The sequence below is a fragment of the Centrocercus urophasianus genome, unplaced genomic scaffold (assembly GCF_019232065.1).
Source record: "Centrocercus urophasianus isolate 14NV4802_14NV808 unplaced genomic scaffold, USGS_Curo_1.0 seq_10, whole genome shotgun sequence".
NCBI classification, from domain to species: Eukaryota; Metazoa; Chordata; class Aves; order Galliformes; family Phasianidae; genus Centrocercus; species Centrocercus urophasianus.
Window position 1 is genome coordinate 38,698,652 of NW_024884142.1, and position 23,525 is coordinate 38,722,176.

Consider the following 23,525-nt stretch of genomic DNA (forward strand, 5'->3'; position numbering starts at 1 on the left):
CAAAGACTGAAATTTCCCTGGGTGTGAGTTCTTCCCAAGCACACCTACCTGTGCATGGCTCTGACCTCCCTCCTGGGAAGTTGAGTCCCTGTGACCCAGAGCCCTGTCCAACACTTGCCTGCTGGGATGCCTGCAAGGTGGGACATCTAACACATATTAACTGCATGTAGACCTTCAGGACATTGCTGTAGGTGAGATCACAGGCAGGATGTCAGATCTTTCAGTAGGCATGAGCCACATGAAGTGGCTCTTTCCAAGCCATGAGCCGTAGCTTTCCTTCTGCTATGTTAATTTAGAACAGTGCTCACTCTCTTCTGAAGCACTTGCCCTTATAGACAGTCTAATTCAGAAAAGACAAGGAAGATATATCCTGTCATTTACAGCTGTGCATGCTGATCCTCTAACAACTTCTAATGACATACAGGAAAACTGATGGTTAGACTCAAACTAAGCCTCCCTATGTAATTACAGTAATTCAAAGGGCAAAACTCAAGAGCAAAACTTTTTAAAAAGCAAATGTAATAATCTTGGGCTCCTGGAAAGATATGTAGCATGTAACAAAATGGTTATAGGGGATGCCTTAAAAATAGGGCTGTACATGTTGCATGGTGTTCCCAGAGAACAAAAAAAAGCCACTTCCATCATATGCAGATTGGTTTCTCTGTGTTTTGACAGATTTGGCATGATCACCATGGTAGAAAACAATGAGAAGACTGCAGGATCTATCAGTTGTCAGTCTCTATATTTTCTCTATGTCTACAGATATATTTGGAGATAGATACAGATAGAGCAGTACTGGGTCTTCTATCAGCCTCTACCTTAGAGGAAAAAAAAAACCAAAATTGTTTGAACTCACCAAGTGATATAAATGGGAAGAAAAGGGGGATAAAGGGATTACGATAGTAAATGGTGTGCACAGGGAGACTGGTGTCTTAATAATGTGGAATTAGCTGTGGGGCAAAAATGGACAATTCCTAAATGCCATATTCTACAACAAATATCATAGCTAAATGAAAACTTTCCTAAACTGATGATTTGGTTCAATTACAGCTCACCCACTGAAAAAAGACAAAACTTTTAACAAATGACAAAAGAGGATGAGAAATGACTCATGTTTACCAAGGGAAGTGGAAGTTTCTTTCCAGGCCATCTTCTCTCTAAGTAGCACCTTAACTGCATGAACGAGAAAATTCATGAACCAAAGACCAAAGCAGTGAACTGAAGTTTCAGGTCACATCCAAGCCATATATATGCTTTTTAACTAGTAATTCTGTAAAGAACCTAAAGAGTCTTGTGCCACTTATATTTGCTGGTTGGGGTTGTTATGATTCTTGTGCAACTTAAATTCAGTGAAGAATACAGTTAGTTAAAAAAAAAACCAGCAAAACAATGCAAGGCCTACATCAGTATGGTTGTTACAGGATTACAGGATACCACCTCATAATAGCAGAAAGGCAGGATTCTCACCTCTCTGAACACTATTCAAAACCCTCACAGACTGACCCTAATAGCTTTTGTATTTCTCACTACAGCTGCTGCACGACATGATCAAGGCTGCACACAATCTTCAAGGCTTTTCAAGCTTTTGCTGGAGGGAAAATTTCAAAGCAGACTTCTCCCTGTCTCATAGTACTAGATAGCTGGGTAGGAATGACATTTACACAGTTGAATCTTTTATTATTCTCTCTTCCCTAAAAACAACAGGAGCAGTATGGCTTGCTGTATTAGATAGATCCTTGTATGTGGGCACAGCATAGGTATAAAGGTCACGAGGACAAAACATCCTTTATTGGAAGGCGGCAGAAAGCTCTGATAGCTCCGAGGTTTTCAGGATGATACAGCATAAACACAAACTTTTTATGAATTTCAGCTCATGGATACTGTCTAAAAATAGGTATTTTCTAACCAGTGGTTTCCCTGATAACGTGTCTTGGGAGGAGCTGGCTTTCCTGGAGTCCCGGAGCTCCCTGTGCTGCTCACTGCTGGCAGCAGGGATGCTGCAGGATGACTCAGAGAGCTCTGACAGCGCCTTCCGCGGGGCTGACAGAGCGTGACACATAGAGCAGGAGACTCCCCACCTCTGAGCACCTGGATTGCTTCCCAGGCTTCCTTTTATCTTTGAGCTCAGCAAACTGATTAATATAAATAACTCCATGTGCAAAAATACTCAGCTTTGGTAATCTACAGTGAGATCTCACTGCTTCTTCATGCTCTTTCACATGCAGTTTCATTGCCTTCATACCACAGAAGCATTTAAACAAGAGGGAAATGTAGAACTGCAGCAGTGTGCTCATGCTGCGAGGTGGTAAAGACACTTATGTCTTGGGACCTCTTACTGAAGAAGGGTAAATTGCCTCTATGCAAAGTATTTAGTGCCCAACGTGAAGTTTTGCAAAAGGCACATAGCAACAAACCCCATAGTAATTATACCTTCTGGATACTTCAGCACCCTACACTACACCCCGATGTTTTCTGTCCTCCATTTAGCTTCAGCAGCCGCTGACATATTTGATTGATAAAATGATCTCTCAAATGATTTTAGCCCTAAAATCTATTAAATCCATGAAGTATTGATGAGACAGAATTAATGTCGAGAGAATTACATCAACTGCCCCTTTCCTCCCAGATTTCAGAAAATAAACCCTAAAAATAAGTTGGTAAAACAGCACATTTGTGTCAGGAAGGGGAAATTTAATCCTATCCAGCCAACTTGGACTCTATTTGTAGATGTATTTAGTACTGCAACATGCAGTCTCACAGCTACTGCTGTATCTGCTGCCCAGAAATCACACTCTCTGGTCCCCATAATCCTGTGCCCAGTCCACACACTGCACTGCACTGTACACCATGCAGATCCCACACCCTGCCTCTCCCACAGATTGCTGCATGGTGGTGACGTTACCTACTAAGACCCCGTTGCTGCCTGATTATAAACTTGGAACAAACAGCTTCCAGCTTTGGCAGTCTTCTCCATGCTGGATGTTTGCTGTGAGATTTTTTTCCTTTCTTTGTTGCCATTTTGGATTTTTGGCATGACTTCAGCCTAATTTTTTCAAGCTAGTCCTGAAACAAGGCATGGGAAATTGGAGTGATTTGTTCATGCTAAAAGCCCCTGGTCAGCCCATGAACAGCTTGAGAGGTTTTGTGATTTGGACGAAAAACTTGTATGCTGGCAAGGCAAAATCTTTGGATTTTGATCTCTGCAAAAAACTCCTAAGCATGACCAAACTACCAACCTCCGAAAAAAAACCAACAACAACTAATGAATTACTGACCCTTGAAGAAATAAATCTCCATTTGTGTGGGCTCACTGGAGAGGTGACATTTCCTGGCAACTGGAGACAAACTCTATAATCCTGCTACCAGGTCGGTGTGACCATTCTGCTGGAAGCTGCACCTACACTTCAGTAATGGTATGAGTCGGGTACGAGCTGGATATGAGAACAGGTGCAAGTCTGCTCTGTATCTGAATCCGACAGAATCCAAACACTGACAGGCTGGATGGCAGTGACCCCTGTGGTGCATTACATAGCCATTCTATTTGGTTTTCCACAGGGTGGGGAACAGAAAGTATAAGGACAGGCAAATGTGATGGAACAGGAGTTTTTGTATCAAGTGAACAGTGACAAAAATACCCTGAAGCACGCACTGAAAAGAGCAAAGTTGATGCAACATTCCCTAAAGCAAACATGTGAACTTGCAAATTTAATGCTCTTCTTTCAGCAGAGCATTTGGAGAGTTTGTTATCTTGAATTTTAAAAAAGCAAACAAAACAGTTTATCACTTGCAAAATTCCATCATGAATCTTCAAGATACTGTAACATTATGATTCAAAGATTTCTGTCACTCAGCCAGCTCAGAAAGCCAGGAAGTGCAGCAGAATGTAGCACTCTACTCCAATTGCTTTCCAACCAGTCCTTCCTTATCTCTTATCCAGTGGATAAGGCAGAAGGATCGTCCAGACAAGTGGCCCACAGATCAATCCTATTTGGACTGTCTCAAGTTCAGCCCAAAACAAAACCCAACAGCTAAACTGAAGGATGTGAGGGAATGGCCTTAAGTTACACTGGGGGAGGTTCACATTGAATGTTAGGAACAGTTTCTTCTCAGAAAGAGTGGTGGGGCAGTGGCACAGGCTGCCCAGAGAGGTGGTGGAGTCACCATCCCTGGAGGTGTTCAAGAAATGTGGAGATGTGACACTGAGGGACGTGGTTAGTTGGCATGATGGGGATGACTTGACAGTAGGAGTAGGTGACCTCAGAGGTCTTTTCCAATCTTAATGATTCTGTGACTGCATGAGACTTGAGAGTGAGCTTTGGAAAACACTTAGGAGAACGCATGAGAGAGGCTGAGACACAAAGTTCTCTGCTGCCAAAGGCTGAGCTGCAGCTTCCCTGAGTGAAGTTATCTTGCACGTAAGTATGACAACACTTCCCTATATTACGATAGCAGGCTAAATCCAACCCAATTCAGTCTGGAGAGGTGCAGTGCACAGCCAGCACTAACATGCACATCTTTCAGATGGGGTTGACTGGAAGATAAGAAACAGGCTAAAATTGAAGGAATTACAAGCATAGCATTGCAAATTGTAGTAAAATCCAACATAATTTAATGCTCAAGAGTTTCCACACACTTTCCTTCCTAAGGATGCATAATAATCTTCAGCCCACAGGAAGAAATAATGAAATTTCACAACAGAAGCACATCAAGAGGTGCATCAGCGCCCAAATTAATGACTCTGGAAAACTAAAAGGTACTGGAAATAGTACCAAAACATGCCAGGTCATCCATAATAACAAAGAACAGCTAATGATTCTGGCCTCTTGTGGCTGTGGCAGAAGTCAGGTAAAAAAGTTATGGCGGCTTGTTTTTGCACAAAGTGCATATTCCAAGCTCTCAGCAAATAACTCATAGTCGATCTATAATACTTTATGTCAGAAGCCTGACAAGGAAGAAAAATCACCATGAGAAATTCTGTACTCTTTTTGGTAGTCAAAATGTCAGTTTTGACATTTGACCACAGATGTCAATAATCATGCCATGGAGATCAGAGACGCAGGAACCTACAGAGGAACACAACATTTCTTTTCTAAAGGTAATCAAACTTAGTATGCAACAAGTTACTGAGAATTTGTTTTAATATTATTTCTAAAAATCAAAGCAAGCACTATCTGCTAAGAGGAATCTGATTGTCCTTAATGGGCAAAAAAAAAAAAAAAGGCAACCCAAAGCACTAGAGGAGATCTTAGCAACTAAAATCCAGATTTTTAAATGATATAACCAACCACAGAACCTAGATGAACAGGGACAAAACACCACATGGTACAGAATAAGCCATGCTCAGACATGCAAGAAAATCTTACTAAAAGCCTGAGTTTCAAAGGGCATTCAGACTTGCAAAGAATAAGGGAAAAAACTAAAACACAGATCACTCCAAAGTTTTCTTTTGTACTTCAGTTGTGCTTCTTGGGACTCCTTGCAGTTGTGTCAGTGTTTTATATTATGGAGAGAAGGCCATTCAGTGACCTCCCACCAAAGATCATGTTCAATACCACATGGGTCAAACACCTAAGTGCCAAGCAGCATTTGCTCAGACATCCACAAGGCTGCTTTACAGAAATCTCATCAAAAGAGGTCTCTGCTCACACTGCTCAGGAAGATACCATCAGCTTAGCTGAGTGAGTTTTAAATTAATCAAGATTTCCCTCAAAGCACTCGTGTACTTCTCTGATCAGCTCCTAAATCCATTATGAAGTTCTGAGCTGGAGGCTGTATGACCCTTTCTAGGACTTTGATCCAAGATGAGTGAGTGACCTCTGTGCCTCTGAGCTTAGCTACTATGTCAGGATAAATTCAAAGTGTTCTCTTAGTGTCCAGACCTTCCTGGATTTAGTGGGTTATGGACAGAGACCAGACAAAACTCTTTCCTTGCCATAGGCAAACTAACAGTGGGGACAGAGATGTTTCAGAGATCCTTACAGACCAGAAACTGATACCTGATTATTCTTCCTCAAAATGAGATTTTGCAAACAATTTGAAGTGGGAAGAGGGGAAGGAACAGCTGTGAAAACAAGCAAAGTTTGCAGAGTCTGTTTATATATTATAATGGCTCCAGGAAAACAATATTAAATTATTGTGCAAAATCCTGGAGCATGAAGTGCCACAAAGTGAGCTCCAAACTGGCTCAAAGAAATTCTAGAATGTATACAAACCAGCAGTGAGAACAGTGTCTTTTTATTGGGTTCTACCTCTGAACAAGAAGTTAAGAAGTTTTCAGGAGTACCACTTTCCTTGGTTTTGAGATTCAGAGAAGTCAGCATCCACGCTCCCCAAGTCTGACCATGAACTAAAGGTTGAACAACATTGTGCAAGTAGATCCTCAATGAACCAGACTGCATTTTTACCCCCACTAACAAGTCTACTGCATCCATGTGACACCTTATTTCTTTGGAGCCACAGGATGCAGCTTCCCTGATCTGGGGCTGGAAGATCCTTCAGCAAAACTCCTCTCTCACAGGCAGAGAAGATGCAAGCTACACATTGATCAACAGAGAGTGATAACAATGAGAAGAAGCAACAAGGAAGTACATTTTCACTCTGAGGACTGTCAGACACAGGAACAGGTGCCCAGAGAGGCCTCCATCCTTGAGCCCACCTGAATGTTGAAAATCAAGGCCCTGACCAACTTGATCTAATAGGATCTGCTTCAAGGGGGCAAGATGGCACACAGCAGTTTCTTCCAACCAAAATTGTTCTCGTTCCAATGAATGCGTTTCTTAATCTCTTTCCTCTTGCTGCTCTTGAACTATGTTATTTCACTGGGCCTAGATCACTGATGCAATTTTGAAGGGAAATTTAAACATAACAATCTCACTACCATGTCTGCCCACAACCTTATTTTCCTTTGTGTTACACAGCAATGCTATTTTTGCATTACGATGCTGCTCATTGATCTATGAGCACAACAGCTTTGTCACATGTCACACAAAGATCACCCAATATGCAAGGACATCAGACAACTTACAGTAGCTATCATCAAAAAGCAAACTAGATACAGATCTTCTCTTGCAGCAACAGAAGAAGCACAAAATCTCATGTGATGTGAGTTCACGCAACTGGTCTATAGCTCATCTTTGGGCATACAAGTAGAGAGAAAATTACTTAAAAGAATGGAAGCATGGTTTGCTCAGGTATAGCTGTAGAGGACTTTTCAAGCATTTGGAAGATTTTTTTTTTAAATTTTGATCTTAATCATTTCATTTTTTCTTCACTTGAAGACTATACTTTCTGCAGAAGGCTAAATGATCTACATTTAAACATCTGCTAGTTAATCCAGATTCTTCTGTATGATGTAACAACATCTGTTATTTCTTTTTTAAATGGAAGAAAGGAACAAGTGTTCTCATAGAGCCAGTCTTTGATTTTGGGTTTTCTACCCCTGCAGGCTATCTTACTCTGAAGTCCTTTGCCAATGGAGAATAAGCTGGTTTTCATCTGCAATCTGCACACATTGGCTAAAAAAAAATTCTAGTACAACACTCTTCTTGGCCAAGGGAAAAAAGGGACACAACCTTCTGCTGGCAATTTTTTTCCAAGGCTGCCAGTGATCAACAGGTACCAGCAACAGTTGCATACACTGAGTCTCTGAGAGGGAAAAGCAAGGTAAGTCTACAAACCACTGGGGATCTGCTGCTTTGTTTTGTTTTGTTTTTGCTTGTTGCTGGGATTATTATTATTTTTTTATGTTTGACTGGATAGAGAAAGAGAAAGCTACAAAGAGTTTTCTCAGGATTACTCCCCTCCAGTTGGGGCATGTCACTAATTATCTTCCACTCTTTGATGCCTCCCTTCTTCTCACAGTGGCATAACTCAGGAACACAGCTATGCTGTATACAACATGCCACACTCCCACTGCAGCCCACATCAACCTGTAGGAAGCCGTTGTCTCTAGAAGTGTGCGTGGAACAATCAGAAGCAGCAAAGCCTGTCACAAGAAATGGAAAGGAGGAATGGGAAACCTGGTGCATCACACAGGAGTATTGACTACCTCCTTATGTCACAGTAATGAGCAAATCCTTCTAGCTCCATGTGGAGTCTGTGGGATTGGATGGAAAGATTTCACACTGACTAGACATCCCCAGTGCTCCCTCTGCATCACTGTTGCTGCTCATGTTTCTTACCTCTAGCATGCTTTTTGTTCCCCTTGTTTTACAATTAGGCTTTGTGTTTCTTCTACTAGTTTTCAGCCACTCCTCAGCTGAATGTAACAGCTACAAACACAATAAGCAGATGCCACAGGAGCAAATGAAACTGCATTCCTTGCCTTGAGGCCCAGCATGCTGCTTTCTGTCAGTGCTTCTCATACTGTGTGTCTCCATACCAAAGGAAAAAAAATACATGTAATCAACTGCAGCTTTGTGAGCTGCATTTCCCATCGAGTAAAAAAAATTAAACTAAAATAAAAGCTAACATAATATTTCTGAAACTTTCATTGAAAGCCAAAACTCATCAAGACTGCAGCACTTACCAGAATTTCGCTCCCAAGAGAGCAAGTTTACATTCACCACATCTCCTCAAAAATGGCTCGAAAACATGCCCTGCAAAAAAATGAGAAAGGGAAAGAAAAAAATTAGCGACTAGAATGTCACAAATTGTTACACTTCTTTCTCACTCTGCTAGCATTTATCACCAAACTTCCACCTTTTTTCCAGTTTTAGGGAATGAGGTAATTGGATTTGATCCCTCACAACGAATTGTTACATTCCACCAGTATTATGCAAAATATTAAAATAATTGCTGGATTCCTTCAGACTGCTCAGACACATGTCACTGCCATGACAGCTTTTCAGACACCAAGGATACAAGGTCAACAACATCAAACAAGCTGCAGCGTAAAGCAAACATGCCAATTATTTTAGATCAGGTCCCAAAGAATTGGCCAACCTGCAGTCTCCTAGTGAGTTTGCCTTACCAACATGTTTTCAAAATGTGATGCACATAATGCTCTCGACAGTTTTTGTGTTGGAATACTACGCAAAGGAAAAAAAAGGGGGATGGGGTTGTGCCACATTACATTTTTGACTATATTAATTGCCTCCTGTTCTCTAAGAGAACAACAGAGGGAGAAGAACTAACAAAACGCAGTATCCAGTTTGACACATGTGAGGGCCAGTCCTCCTTGTTATTCATTACAAGGAGAGCAGAAGTGACAAATGCCATCATTTAGCTAACGCTGAGTAAATTTCAAATGACAGCTACTCCTTATTTTTCCTTGAGGCAAAATCTTTGAAAGAACAGCTCACGGAGCACAGCCTGAAAATGATGTTAAAACATTTATTTTGCAAGTCCCTAGAAGATGGAGGAGCAGTGATTTTGCTGGTATTCAGCTCTGGGAATGATAACCGTGCAGCAAATGGAGAAGGTCACACATTTCAGTGTATGTCCAAACTGGTGAGGTCAGACTGAACTTGAACTGCTTTCAGAAACACTCCCATTCCCTCCCAAGTACAGAGCTGAATTTTCCACGAGAGAGGCATCTGTAAAATTAACGCTGAATGAGTAACTTTACAACTATACACAGATGACTTAGGGGCTTGCATTATTGATGGAGAAAACCTGCCTCAGCTGCAGCAGCAGCAGATCTTTGCAGAAGTGCCTTTCCTGAAGGATGCTGTAAGCATTGTGCAGGAAATGAAGAGGCGAGGCTCTTCAGTTTACACTGCTTTTACTGGTCCTTGTTGCATGAAAAGCAGCTAGGAAAATAAAGTCATGCTTCAGGAACAACCCAAGAAGTCTTATTTAAATTATGGCAACTGGGCTACACTGTTCTAAATCTCGGTTAGAAAGCAGACCTCCAATTTCGTAAGGCTGAAATGTCATTTTGGGTGGAGAGTTCAGGGTGGGGAAAGAAAGGAATAAAAGAATGTAGAAACTTCAGAAGAGGCTTTTGTGCAAGACTGTAGGAGTAGACATTTTTAATCACACAAGTGCAAAACAAAACATCATCTTCCTTGCATGCTTTCTTAGTTTAGTGATTGAAAAAAAGAAATGTAAACCAAATAGCTTGGATAAACCAAGGAATAAAGGAAAAAACACAACTCCTCCTCCCCCAAGAGCTATTGTACAGCTTGGCAGAATACATGAAAACACTGAAAAAAAGATGGGTCTTAACTGCTTTGCTCAGACTTGGGGAAGGTGGTTATTATTCCAGTGCCATCCATTTCCCTCCCTAGCTTCCAGGCATTTGGCCTAGAAAGCAAAAATCAAGTCAAGAGACTACTTCTGCCTTCCAACTAATTGGACAGCATCTGCATGCAGAAAAGTTGGAAACAGGAGACAAGCTGGGTTTGAAACAGACCGATAGCACCTCAGCTTCAGATTAGCTCATTATTTCCTTCTGCACCAAGAGACTGGTTTGATAATTCCCCACGGAGAAAATTTTCCTTCTGCCTATGTAGAAGGAATAGTTCTCTTTCTTGAGGTCTTTGAATAATATCACTTATCTCCAAAATTTGACAATCACTTCTCAGAAAAGTGAGACTGACTTTACTGGCTTTGGACAATACAGCATAATATAATATAATAATATATACAATATAATTATATAATATGTAATATATATAATCGTAAGGTGCAAATAAATGAATACAGGCTTTGAGATGCACTAATTTTGCTTTTTCTCTTCTTTTCTTTTCTTTTTTTTAATTAGTACAATAAATAAAAGAGGCAACGAAAGCTTTGCCTGATCAGAATTACTAATGGAAGAGAGCTTCTCTCCGCTCTGCTTGGGAAAAAAGAAAACCTGGAAGTAACCCTGTGACTGTTCATTGAACAGTACACATCTCCTGGAAAAGGCCATTTTTGCAAACAGTTCTTATAACGGAAAGCATTTACCATAAAATGCATTGATTTGCTTCACTATGAAGGGTTGGCTAGGGGGTACAGAGGTATAACCTAATATTCAAAAAGCTGCTGGCACCAACTGAATGGAATATAGTAAAAGTTTAGGTTTGTTACCACACCCAGTGGAAGAGTGGGGAAGGAAGAAGAAATGATGAAGGAAAAGTGTTGAGGATGAAAATCTTTTCTGATGAAACTCACAATTGAACTCCCCTTCCACTTGTCATCTAAAAGCAAAACCGAAATGAGACTGTTTTAAAGCACAGTGAATGGAATAGTATTAGATTTAAGCAATATGCAAGTTGCTGCAGCTTGCTATCCATCCCAGCCCAAAATGCTTACAACAGGATCACTCCAAGCTATGACTCCTACGTCACTGCCAAGGCAGGATGCTGTTCAAATGAAAGCTGCCCAAGCATCTTCTCCTAAACAGCACGGCATAAAATACTTGGAAACCAATTGATGTGAGAAATTGCTCTGAATCTCAAAGAAGAGACTTTATTTGAAACATCTAAAAAAAAAACCCAACAACAAACAACCACCACAAAAAACAGTCTTGGGAGATGATTGCACTTACTGTCTGCCAAGAACAGCCATTTCCTGTAAGCAGCACCAGCTTCAACAAATTGGAATTTTTTTATTGAAAATAAAAAACAACCCATGCCCCACCTCCCTCAGTGTTGCACACATACTAGTGTTGCTTTTATTCAGTTTTGTGTAAAAGTTGCTTTTTTGTACAGAGAAAAGTCTTTTGTGAAATACATTGTGGTAAGGAGAATCACGTCACCAGCAGACTTGGTTTCCTCACCTTGCCTGCTTTAGAGCCAACTTCTGTTTATCCTCATCCGTTTCCAAATTTGTTATTGTCAGTTCAGACTGGGATCAAAGTTAAGTCTTACTGGCAAATGAGAAATCACTGACAGTAGACACAGTAATGACTTTTTTAATCCAAGCTTACATGCCAAACTCTATTAACACCCACCAACTTCCAGGATCTTTGGATTAAGTTTGTGGTGAACAATTCAGACGAGCCCAAAAAAAAGAAACCTGCTTTCCATTAAAGCAAAAATAATTTAGTGTCAAATAAAACAGATAAAGCCATGATTTAGTGCACAGTCAGGAGGATTCTGGTCTGGTACATACTGGAGGTGTTACAGCTTGCACGCAAGCTTGACCCAGCTGGAGGAAGCAACTGGCTGAAATCATAAATAGTCTTAAGTGTTTTTCAAACGGATTCTAGAAGATGCAATTCTGTTGGGGATACTCAGAGACAAAATGAAATCTAGATAATAAGCATCTGACTGTTTTTTACTAGTAACATGCCTTTGTTCCTGCCTTTTCAAACCTCAAGTAGAACCACACATCTCTAGTTGCTGGGCTATTTTACTTGGTAACAATTGGTAAGATGACATAAGATTTCACACTGGAGAGCAGTTTACAATTGGACATGGTTGGATCAGGCTGTGTAACCCATAAAAGAGCTGGATACACTTTGTAAAGAAAATGTTGGTTACTGCACCAAGCAATACTTGGTTACTGCACCAAGCAATACTCTTCATTTGTTCTAATGTAGTTTGTGTTTATTATGCTACACACCGCACGAAGTAGGTTTTGGGTCATGAATCATTCCAGTCAGTGAGTTCCTCTGGCCCTATTGTAGCAAAGCCTGGAGTGCCCCTAATCGGGCAGGATGAGGACTCAGCTCTGCAGGAGGTTGCTGACACATCTGAACAAATGCTCGGAATCATGCATGCTTGGTTTTATCTGAGGTGCATTTTCCTGATATTCTCCCTTAAACTTTTTTTATCTTATAAATATAAAAAAATGAATAGCCATTTAAAAACCCTCTGAAAGCAACGTTGAGCACAAGAAGGAAAAAATATCTCCTGCATGCTGAGTTTATAAAGGAACTGCACATCTTAAACTTAGCTTACATAAAGCAATCTTTTACCACGCAATGCCAGCTATATATAAAGACCCCTTATCCTGTGAACATCTGAAAGCTTTCCAACAATGAAACGTTTAAAGTTTAAAGGAAGCTTATAGGCTTGCACTTACATGGGGACAGAAGCCTCACTGTTACCCTGAGCCTATTTATTACTCAGGGAGGGTCCCAGAGAACAGTGTGTGACGCAAAGAAGCCCAGCCGGCATCAGGGGAGTGGGAGGAAGCAGCCAGGACAGGCACAGCACTGGGTTTCAGCAGAGGAAAAGAAATCATAACAGTGTTACCAGACTGCTACGCTTGAACATTACAAATCTGGTGATTCCTCCTGCCATGCAAAGTTGAAAAGATTTGAAAGAAGATGATGGCTATACAGAAGAGCAGGCATCCTGTGTCTGTCATGTAAAACTCACTGGGGTTCTAAAGCCTCATGCAGTTACCTGATAGCTTTGTGCAGATGGGGGGATATAAATAAGGATGACCAGGTCCCTTTCCTAAGAAAGGCCCAAAGAAAACATGCACTTTCAGAACAAAAACAGTTGTCCCCATCACCAAAATCACAGCTATATGAACGCCAGACCTTTCAAACTGCTGCCCTTTCTGTTTGGAGCAGTAGGAACTCACCAAACAGACGTAAGGTCAGTTTTGCAGTACCTAAGAAGCAGGAAAAAGGAGAAAAAAAGCTTTACAAGAATACAGAGGCTTTGTTTAAACTTTTTCTAGTTTTATAAACAAACAAAAAATCCAACAAAACAACAATACAAACACAGAAACAAACAAGTACAAAACTTTGTTAAAGATCATAAGCTGACCTGTTTATTTTCTATACCAGTTAAATCTCCCTGCATACCAGATCTATTGACTTTAGAATACATGCTGCTGTCAGTGAGCCCCTATATCCTGCTTGTCCTTCACTGCCATACTGCTTGGCTTCCTTTTTCCTGGGATGTTAAAATACCAAAGAAAGCTTCCGTTCCTTACTGATAGTTAATATTGTCAGGTCAGTAATGATGATAATATTACCTCTTTCTCTCTCAACTTTCTAGCAGGATAAACAAAGGCAAATGTTTCTTGCACCAAGCTGCTTTTCTAGGCGCCCACCTGCTTTGTAACACGAAACTATGGGTCAAAAAAGAAAGCAAAAATTTTAAAGGAAAATAAAACAACTAAATGAGCACTAGAGTATCTGTTTGAAAAGATCCCATAACTCTAGGCAATTCTTGCTATCCACGCTTCTCAAGAGAGAAACAAGCATGTATTTTAGCTGCCTTCTAAGCTGGAAGCTCATCTGCACGCTGCATACCTCATCCACACCGCTGGACTGGTCAGACTCTGTGTCAGGCATCTGCAGCCACTATGATGATGTGAGCCCACATGGAACTCCTAGCTGGCTTCACAGCGAGCAGATACTGAGACTGAGAGTGCCATTCACAGCACAGGAGTATGCAACTGCAGTGACAAACTTCAATTCTCAAAACAGTAGAAAAATGACTTCATTAATTGCAGGGAGAGCGTTCCCATTTCTCTTTACAGAAAAATGAGAAGTGCTATGCACCAAACAATTTTTTTTCTTTCAAAAAGAAATGAATGGAGCTCACAGTCCCAAGAATAGACGGCACTCTCTGGCCTCTTAGCTGGCCCTCAAGAATGCAGCTGGAGGGCATGAGGCCGGCAGAGCAGCGCATCCCTTCCTGCACCCCAACCTCACACCCACTGACACCAGGGCACTGCTTTTAGGACCAGGAACAAAGGATAAAAAACAGCAAGAAAAGCAATAGCCAGTGGAACACAAGCTTTTGAAAGTTTTAGCAGCAGATCTTGTAGTTTGTCTCTTATGAAGAAGGGAATGCTTTTCTTCTGAAGGAACAGGAAAGACCCTAAAGTACCTGTAGAACAACCTCACTAAACAGTGTATTTATGAACTTCTTGCAGAAGTAAAAATTTTTTAGAAGTGTAAATAGATTGCAGTGTAAGAGCAGCTTTTTAGATAAAAAGACTGTTTTTTACAAAGAATCCCCTGCCCCTTGACAGAGAATCTTACCTAAGCAGTAGACATTTTTCTTTAATTAGTGTGTGAAGCTCAAATCGAGGACATTACATCTATGATGTACTACAAAAATGAGTACACATACATACACTTCATGTGGAATAAATATGCTGATGTTGCAATAATGAGAAAGTCTCACATCGTGACCAATTTACTTCAAAGGCTTTACATCTTTAAAAAACTGGGCATCTATCCTATAGTCTTAGGACAAACTTGGATGAAAGGGGACCTCTGTATTACAAAGGACTTCTTGAAGCTCAGCCAGCCCATGGCTTTAGCTGTGGATGTGTAATGTTGTAATGGACTAGTCACTCCAAAACAAGCTACCTGACATTTCCTTACAGAACTGACCCATCTCCAGGCCAGCACGTGTCAGGTCTCATTCTTGTTCATGTGCAAAAGCAAAGCAAAGAAGTTTAGTGGTGTGAAAGCAGCATGGAGCAAGCCATGGGACAGCTGGAAAATGAACACAGGCAGGGCAGGGCCCCATTCATGTGCACAGATTATAGTGGCTTCCTGTGCTGTGTTCTTGACAGTGGAAAAAAAAAAAAAAAGTTTGCACATTTGGTTTTCCTAACTACTGTAATTTAAATATTGCCCCAGAATGACACAAAGGAAGAGCATGGCCCACAAAGAATCCACATGTAGGCAGGCAGGGGCAGGCTGAGCCAAAGCACCCGTGCTCAGCAGGAGCCCTGCAACCCATGTGTGTCCCATTGCCTGATGCAAATGGGAGAGTGAAGATGCTGAATTTTTGAAAGAGCCAGCTATTTGTATGCCTATTTCTTTATTCAAACAAAAACAACAACAAAAAAAAACCAGCAAAAAGTAAGCTGTGCAAGAAAAGAATACAGCAATGTGATTAAAGCACAGTGAAAGCCCTTTGCTGTAAACTAATTATGAACTACAACATGCTGAAAACATTCTTTTCACCCTGTTCACATTTCTCTTCTAAGATGCAAGGATGGGGAAAAAAGGAGGCTGTGGTTTTAAAATTGTGGAGCTTATCAAGGTCAAGATCAGATGAGTAGAGCAAACAAGAAGAAAACATCCTCTCTCCCCACCTCCCTCCCCATAAAGGAAGCCTGGCAGTGAGGGCCCATCTGCAGAGTCAGTGTGCTGGTCTTTAAAGGATTGCTCTTGAGAGCATTTTTGCCTAATCTTTTTTTTATCTTTCTGGAAGTTTCAAAACAAACAAATACTTCTGATTTCTCTGGAAGTTTCAAAATAACTTGAGGAATAAACCATGTTATGTTCTGCTTTATTTTTTATAATCAGCCAAGTTGCATAAAGCAAACAAACAAGGGCCTCATTTGTCATGCAACACAAAGCAGGGAGAGAGGAAGAGCTTTACATTACAAAATCAGTAACTGTCAAAATCTATGTAACGTAGCTGATGGACTCAAGGTTGGAGGAGTTGGGGGAAGGGATTATAAGAATAGTCCTGTCTGTCATAGATTTAGTTACTTACTCATTTTCATGATGAGATTTCATGTTGGTGAATTCTGGATCCAGCAAGGAGAAAAACAACCCAAAAAATCACTCTATTTTGACAGTTTACTTTCCAAACAAAAACCCTGCTCTCTAGCATCTTCCAAAAAAGACTCCCACATAATGAATAACAGGAAATTAAATCCTCAGGCCAACACAGCAGAAGTACAAATGAAAAGATTTTGCAGTGACATAATGCTCCAGCCTGGAGTGCAGATCAAGTCTTTATTCCTTCACACTGTCCTCAAATCCATCAGGTCCCTCCTTCGAAAGCGAGTGTCCCAGCATGAACCAGAATAAATGCAGGGCTCTTGTAATTCCGGGATCGTGCTATAGTAATATAAACCTCTTTGCAACACAAAAGCCACACAAAAGCATTTATTTTGCTAAAATGTCCTATGGATTTAAAATGTCACGCTCTTTATAACTCCCCCCTAGTCTCTTGTCTTTAAAGATTAAGCAAAAGCCTGTGTGGGGGAGCTAATGAACCTGGATTTCCAGCTTGCATGGGCCAACCAGCAGCTCCCTACCCAACAAAATTGTAATTCCAGCTTTACCCCACAGTTGGGCACAAGCCCACCCCTCCATGTTGCCAGCCGTAGGTTCCATGCCTTGGCGCCCATTGGCATGAGCAGACAGGAGGTGTGGGACCAGCAGCTCCCTCGCCAGACGGAGGCAGCCCACCCAACCACAGGGATGAGGAATGACCCACAGATGTGCTGTTAACAGACTCACTCCCACTTCCTCAGGAAACCAGGCAAAAAATCTCATAGTCCCCTTGCTGCACCCCCACCCTGCCCCCAACCATGCAGATGCAGTATAGAAAAAAAAATAAAAGAGGAGCATAGATGTAAAGCTTAAGGGCTGTGCTACATCCCAGAACAGCATCTGGATTACTGTCTCATGCATGTTTCAGAAGTGTCATTGGCTTCCTGTTTAATATTCTTGTTTTATTGCTGCACAAAGCCGGCCTCATCTCTACCAGCAATATATTACTCTCACATCCTCAGAGCAGATCTTTAATGAGGGTATTCTGCTTTCTTGATATTCAGAGACCTTCTTTCTGTATCAGCATAATGCCTGAACGCCCAGAATACAGAAAAGGAGTTAGATCTCCCTTTTAAAACACCACCACGGTATCCCACCATAAAGGGAGCTGGAGTGACCATCTTCCCCGCTCGCAGCAGCATTAACAGCACTGGTGATTTTGTTAAGCCTCCTGCACAGGGCTGCTGGGGCCCCAAGTGCCCTCCAGAGAGCTGTGTGCCACCCCGCTGCATGCCATAGCCACTCCAGTCAGCCTGCAGAGAGCTGCTGCCCTATCCCAGCCTTTCTCACATTGCCATGGTGACACTGCCGCCATCGCTGCACGCCTGGCCTATTTTTCACAAGCTGGCAGTGGTGGGGGGTGTTGGTTATGCCTGAATCTCAGCAAGGCCTAAAATTCCTCAGCTTGCCTTTGGTGCAAGAGAAGGGCCACACTCAACGTGAAGATGAATCACCTCAGTTGGGAACTCTGCATTGCTTCAAAACTACCAAAAAACTGGTGAATACAAACCTCAGTGTACAACACAGGGAAGGGCAAGCAGAATAGCCAGCCAGCCCCAGCATGCTGGCAGCCCCAGGGGCTTTGGAGGCTTTCCCAGGAGAAGAGTTCTGTGAAGGAGAGACCTGGAGGACAACAATGTAATTGTCTTACCAGCTACATAATGGGGCGGATGAGGGCTGAAGGAAACCCATAGCTGTCATTTGGAAACCACTGAGATGCAGTAGAGAGACAGGCAGCAGGGCTAGCTGGAGGAGAAGGATGGAGGATGATGGAGAGGAAAGCTTTGGTGCTGAAGATAGGCAGCTTGTGTGAATAAAGGAGTCAGCAGAGGGATACACAGAGGAGGCAACACTCTTAAGAAATGAGGGAGCTGGACAAGTTTCCTTTGCAAGGATGTTCTGGACAGATGGAAATGTAATTTGTAGGGGACAGAGAAAATGATGTTGCAGTAAATCAAGACATCAAAGGAGGATTTGGATATGAATTTCAACAGTGTGGTCTGGAGAGCAGAGTGTGTGTGAAAAGACATCACACATGAAGAACATGCTGAGATCTGACTGAAGATGAGGGGAACTCCGAGGCGGACACTCACAGATTTTGGCCTCACTGAGGGACCCTGGTGTTGCTTGTGACGACAGACAAGAGATAATGGGGAGATCTGCAGGTGGAGCTGTGTCGATGGGTATCTGTTTTGCCATGCTGAATGAGGCTGCACAGCTTGGGATCCACATCCATGAATAAAGTCTGAGCCTATTGCTTGGACAAGGGGAGAGAGGACTAGCTTTCTGTTCCAGTCATGAGAATCAAATACAGATATTTATATATCCATTTATATATATATATATATATATATATATATATATATAAAGTCCTCATAGAATCATATATATATATATATATTTACATACATATATAATTGTAATAGCTCTATATAGAGATGAAGGAACCTGAAACATAACTCTGGTAAGAACATGAGAAGGGGAAGAACACTGCCCTTCATCCTCTGCCAAACACAGTGGAAAAAAGCCTCTCCCATTGTTCCTTTTTTGTATCACTGCAGGTAGCAAAGCCCACAGGAGCAAAACGCTTGCCTGTTAACCCCATGGGAAGTTTAAGCAGTCAAGAAAAATAAAAAAATATTGTTGAGATAAAAAAAAATGGCTGTCAAAGCAAAACACTGCTATTTGCAATACATTTCAAAGCCTCTACGACAGTGCTTACTCTCTCAGAGGGGTTGGGCTGTGCCAGCTCCAGATCATGCAGCACAACAAACCTGGTGCAGGCAACACCATGCGGCCGCACGCCTCCCTGGCCAGTCAGGCAGCTATTACCCATGGCAGCAGTCACCCCATGAACACAGCAGCCCATGTAGTACCCGGGACATGCGTTTTACCCAATGACTGATGCATGCTTAACCACGTGTCAAATCTGCCAACACGCCGAGTGCTGGAAACAAGTGGTGTTTTGGAAACAGCGCATCTGGGTCACTGTTGGCTCCTGCTGCGCCTGCAGGCACCCTGGGGATGAGCAGCAGGGAGCAAACTGAGGAATGGGCCTGGCAGCTCTCCTCTGGGCCATTATCCAAAAAGCAGAGACCACTCTCCTGGAACAGTTCCGCAGGTGTAATTGGGGTTATAAAAGCACATTCAGCTTTCTCCTCCTCCGCGATGAGAGGCTGTAAATCACTGAGAATAAGGCAAGAAACAACACACAAAGCGTTCACAGGCTCCGCTTTTTCATGCTCAAGCTAGTTTGGACTCTTACATTTCGGAAATGTCATGTTTGATTTTGCCCCAGAAACCGCCCCATGAAACACAAGGCCCATTCAGGCAGTGCCCAGCCTCCAGCTGCAGCACGGGGCCACCAGGAGCAGGGGACATCTGAGAAGGGGCATTCAGAGCAGCACGTGCACAGCCACAGCCACAAAGGCACTGGGTTATAAATTCTGGAAAATGTACGAATGGTATCAGCTGGCAGTACGGTCCCTGGGAGCACATATCCATAACAAGCCCATGGGAAACAAGAGGGGATATGCGCCTGAGAGCCATAGAGAGGCAAGACTTTTATTTATTTATTTTTGTTTCAGTATGAAAGCAAGCTCATTAATTTCCCCTCCAAAAACCATTTGCACAATCTGTGAGCAGCTGCAAGGGTCAGTTGTGTAGATTTCAGCAGTAAACATTACCAGCAACAGTTATGGGAGCCACTATATCAATAACCACATTTTAAAACGAAAGAATGTGTGCCAAAAATGTCAAGTTCACTTCCCACACATGTATGCTTACATCTAATGGCAGAGTGTCAACGGAATCTGGGACTCCCACAGACCCGATGCCACTGGCACTGCAGCTGGCAGCCCACACTACCTGTCACACCCATACCCTGCTCCCCATGCCCCGCAGCTCTCACCACTGATAACAACTGGTTTACTGTGTCACCTTTCCCTCCCCTGGTCTCACATGCTCACCCACAGCTCACATCACTTTTAACCCACCACATGGACGCGGGGTCACAGCAAGTGCCTCAAAGCACCACACACACAATATGGCATCAAGAAGGGGAAGCACACATGGGGAGTGAAGACAGTACGGCTTCCACAGATGCCTTTATAAAGAACAGAAAGTAAGAAAGAGCATGCTTCCTCATAAGGACAGATGTTCTATCAACCAGCTGAGCTCCCGGGCCCTTCCCTTTTCCAGACAGACACCTCACAGCTCAGTTAGAATTTCAACAGCTACCTCATGCACAGTGGGGAAGGGCATCCAACAGCTTAGTGCAGAAATCAGGTTTAAATGGAAGTCAAAAGCCTTCTCTAACGGAGAGGATTTTCAGCATCACACATAGACAAGAGGAAGAAAATAAAAAGCTGCATTTCTTGAATACTATAAACATGCCGTACGGCAGGGACTGCTTACCTCAGCAGCATTCATGTTGCTCTAGCAGCACCAGAAGGCATTTTTCTCATGGACAGGCTCTGCCTCACTCTGGGATTCACAGCAGAGCAATTATAAGCTTCCCAAGACTGCTGTGCAGCTCTCCAGGGCTGCAGTATTGGCAGCATCCAACCACAACTGTGGAATTAGGAGAGAGTAGGGCAGCACAAAGCATGGCGGTGCAGTCTCAAACCAGTGAGCACAGACTGCAGTAAGTTCTGCCCTACTTGCCTTCACTGCAGGCATGTCCAAAGGTCCATTTGCTATCAGCAATGGACAAAAGAAGGAAGACCAGAGGCTTATCCATGAGACTCCATCATCACACAAGGGACAGGCCCACCTCTCGTGTTGAGGGGAAGTGCTGATGTCCCAATGAGCACGTGCAAAGCAACAAGAACATACAAAGTATTTTGTGGGCTTGGAACAAAACCTTGCTTGTAGGATTCATTTAGTGAAAGAATGTATGTTAACAGAGCAAGCTATTTATAGTAACTCTCCATAGAAAATGAACTGTCTCTTGGTTCCTGTCCCTATAAAATGCAGCATTCTCAGCGGAGAAACCCTCTCTTTAATCCGAAAGCATGGGAGGCAGGGGGGCAGGGGAAGGGGAAGCTGCTGCCTGCCATACCCGTTACCCCAATTATACCAGAGATAAGGTCTCCCTGTGCTGTCAGCAGAAGCCTTCCTTCATGGCTGGGGCCCAAACACAGAATTGCACCATTCTTCCCTGGCCTGCTGTGCTAAAGCAGCCTCTGTGAAAGAGCTGCCTGTATGGCATCTCCATCCTTCAGAACTCCGCTGTGGACATACTAAGGTATGTCAGAGGGACTGAGATGGATTGCTCCTCTCCTAAGCCCCACAAATTTATTATTTTTTTTTCAAATATTTATTCAATATTAAAACATGCCATCCTAAGGAAGATTGCAGTCTTTTGAGATGGGGACAGACCACTACAAACTGCCATTAGAAGATTCTAAACCAGGGCACATTCCCATTTCCCCATATACTGCATACTCTGAAATAGAAGTATATGCACTGTGTGTCACACACAGCCAACTTGAAAGCCACATCCATTTGCACACATTGCTTAGGATGTTGAACAGTCTGCAGAATTGTCGCACCAAGTCTTGCCTACATGCTGCAAATGACCCAGATCCACAGCCCACTTACCATGCGTGCCTTTGTTAAAACACCAGTATTTCCTTTAATGAAAGCCTGCATGGGCATGGACATACATCGTCTCCCTTCCCAAATCAACACCTTGATGTGAAGACTTCATTTCTAGCATTCCCAAGAAGTCCTGGCACCAACAGCTGGCACACACCAATGCTCTGAACCCCAGAACTGGGGCACTTTTTGTTACACTTAGCCATTCACTGGTCAGAAACAACAACAAAAAACACAACAGACTATTCTAAAGGAGGCAATAGTGAAATGCTCTGCAGAAATAAATTGTTTTCATGGAAATATATAGTTTAGGTTTCCAGGTGTTTTTTCCTATGCAAGACAGTGGGCCACAGTTAAAGATGTGCTTGTGCTTGCCCCTCCCTTTAATGTAAAATGAAAATAAAAGCTTTAACTACGGATGCCCTCCACATGAAATTTTTTGAAGGCAGAAAAATTACACAGAAATAAAGAAAGCAAACTGCTTTTCATGTTTTGTTTGTCCTAAGATTTTCCCTACTGCTTATTTTTCCTATCTGAGCTTAATAAATTATTTCTACCATTTTATTCAGGCAAGAAAGAAGCTGTGTAAACTGCAAGCATGTGACTTTCCTTAATATAACAACACGCTGTTCTGAAAAAAGTAGAAAAGCAAAATACAACAGGTTCACTCTTTAAAGAATGCATGAGAAACTAAAATACACACATGCAAACAGACAAACCACATAAGAAAGACTTCTAATTAGCTTTCCCTCTTCTTCTTTGCTTAAATATATTTGTAAAAAAAAAACCAAAAAACAAAGCAAAACAAGAAGATGCAATAAATTCTCCACATCCATTCGTATGGGAGCCCTGCTGCTGGTTTTTGGTGAAATAAGACTCAGCTTTTATATCCTGACACTGGAGCTATTTGTCATAAAACAAAAACGAAAACAGTATTTAGAGATTTCAGATTGGACCTGATAGAGGGAAAGGGAAAAAATAAGGTTTTTGGTCTACATAAAAGGTTTTTACTTTTTTTTTTTTTTTTTTTTTTTTTTTTTTTCCCCAGTCTTTTTTCATAGTAAAATAACCTCACATTTTCCAGGTGGGAGCACACATATTTTGGCTGTCCCCATACCCCTTTCAAATTCTAGACAAAACACAGGATCTTACAACTCACCCTTGCCCCTAGATATCATCCATCAGCAACTTTGCAGTAAAACCCCTCATAATTGGTTCTGCTTCATTCCAGTATCTGACATTGACACTTGTTGGTGAGAAATAAAAGGGCCTATCTTAAATCTAGTGATTGTACCAATAAACCAAAATTAGACTAATGGGAATGCTGAACTAAAAATAAAGCTCTATAAGCTATAAAGGAAAGATATATCACAAGACTTTATTAAACTATAAATCCATTGATTAGAACTATATTTTCTAAAGACAGAATTATCTTAAGCTAATTTGTTGTAACAACAGTAACAGCGTAACAACATTTGGTATCTATAATGAAAAT

At 42.0% G+C, this 23,525-nt stretch overlaps 1 protein-coding gene across 4 annotated transcripts in view; it reads right to left on the reverse strand.

The window, feature by feature from the left end:
* The window catches only part of FYN (FYN proto-oncogene, Src family tyrosine kinase), a 127,848-nt gene that overhangs the window by 65,571 nt on the left and 38,752 nt on the right, over positions 1–23,525 (reverse strand). For all 4 annotated transcript variants that reach the window (XM_042818987.1, XM_042818963.1, XM_042818977.1 and 1 more), the window contains exon 2: positions 8,528–8,597. The gene's annotated coding sequence lies outside the window, so the exon portion shown is untranslated. The remainder of the gene's footprint in view (positions 1–8,527; positions 8,598–23,525) is intronic.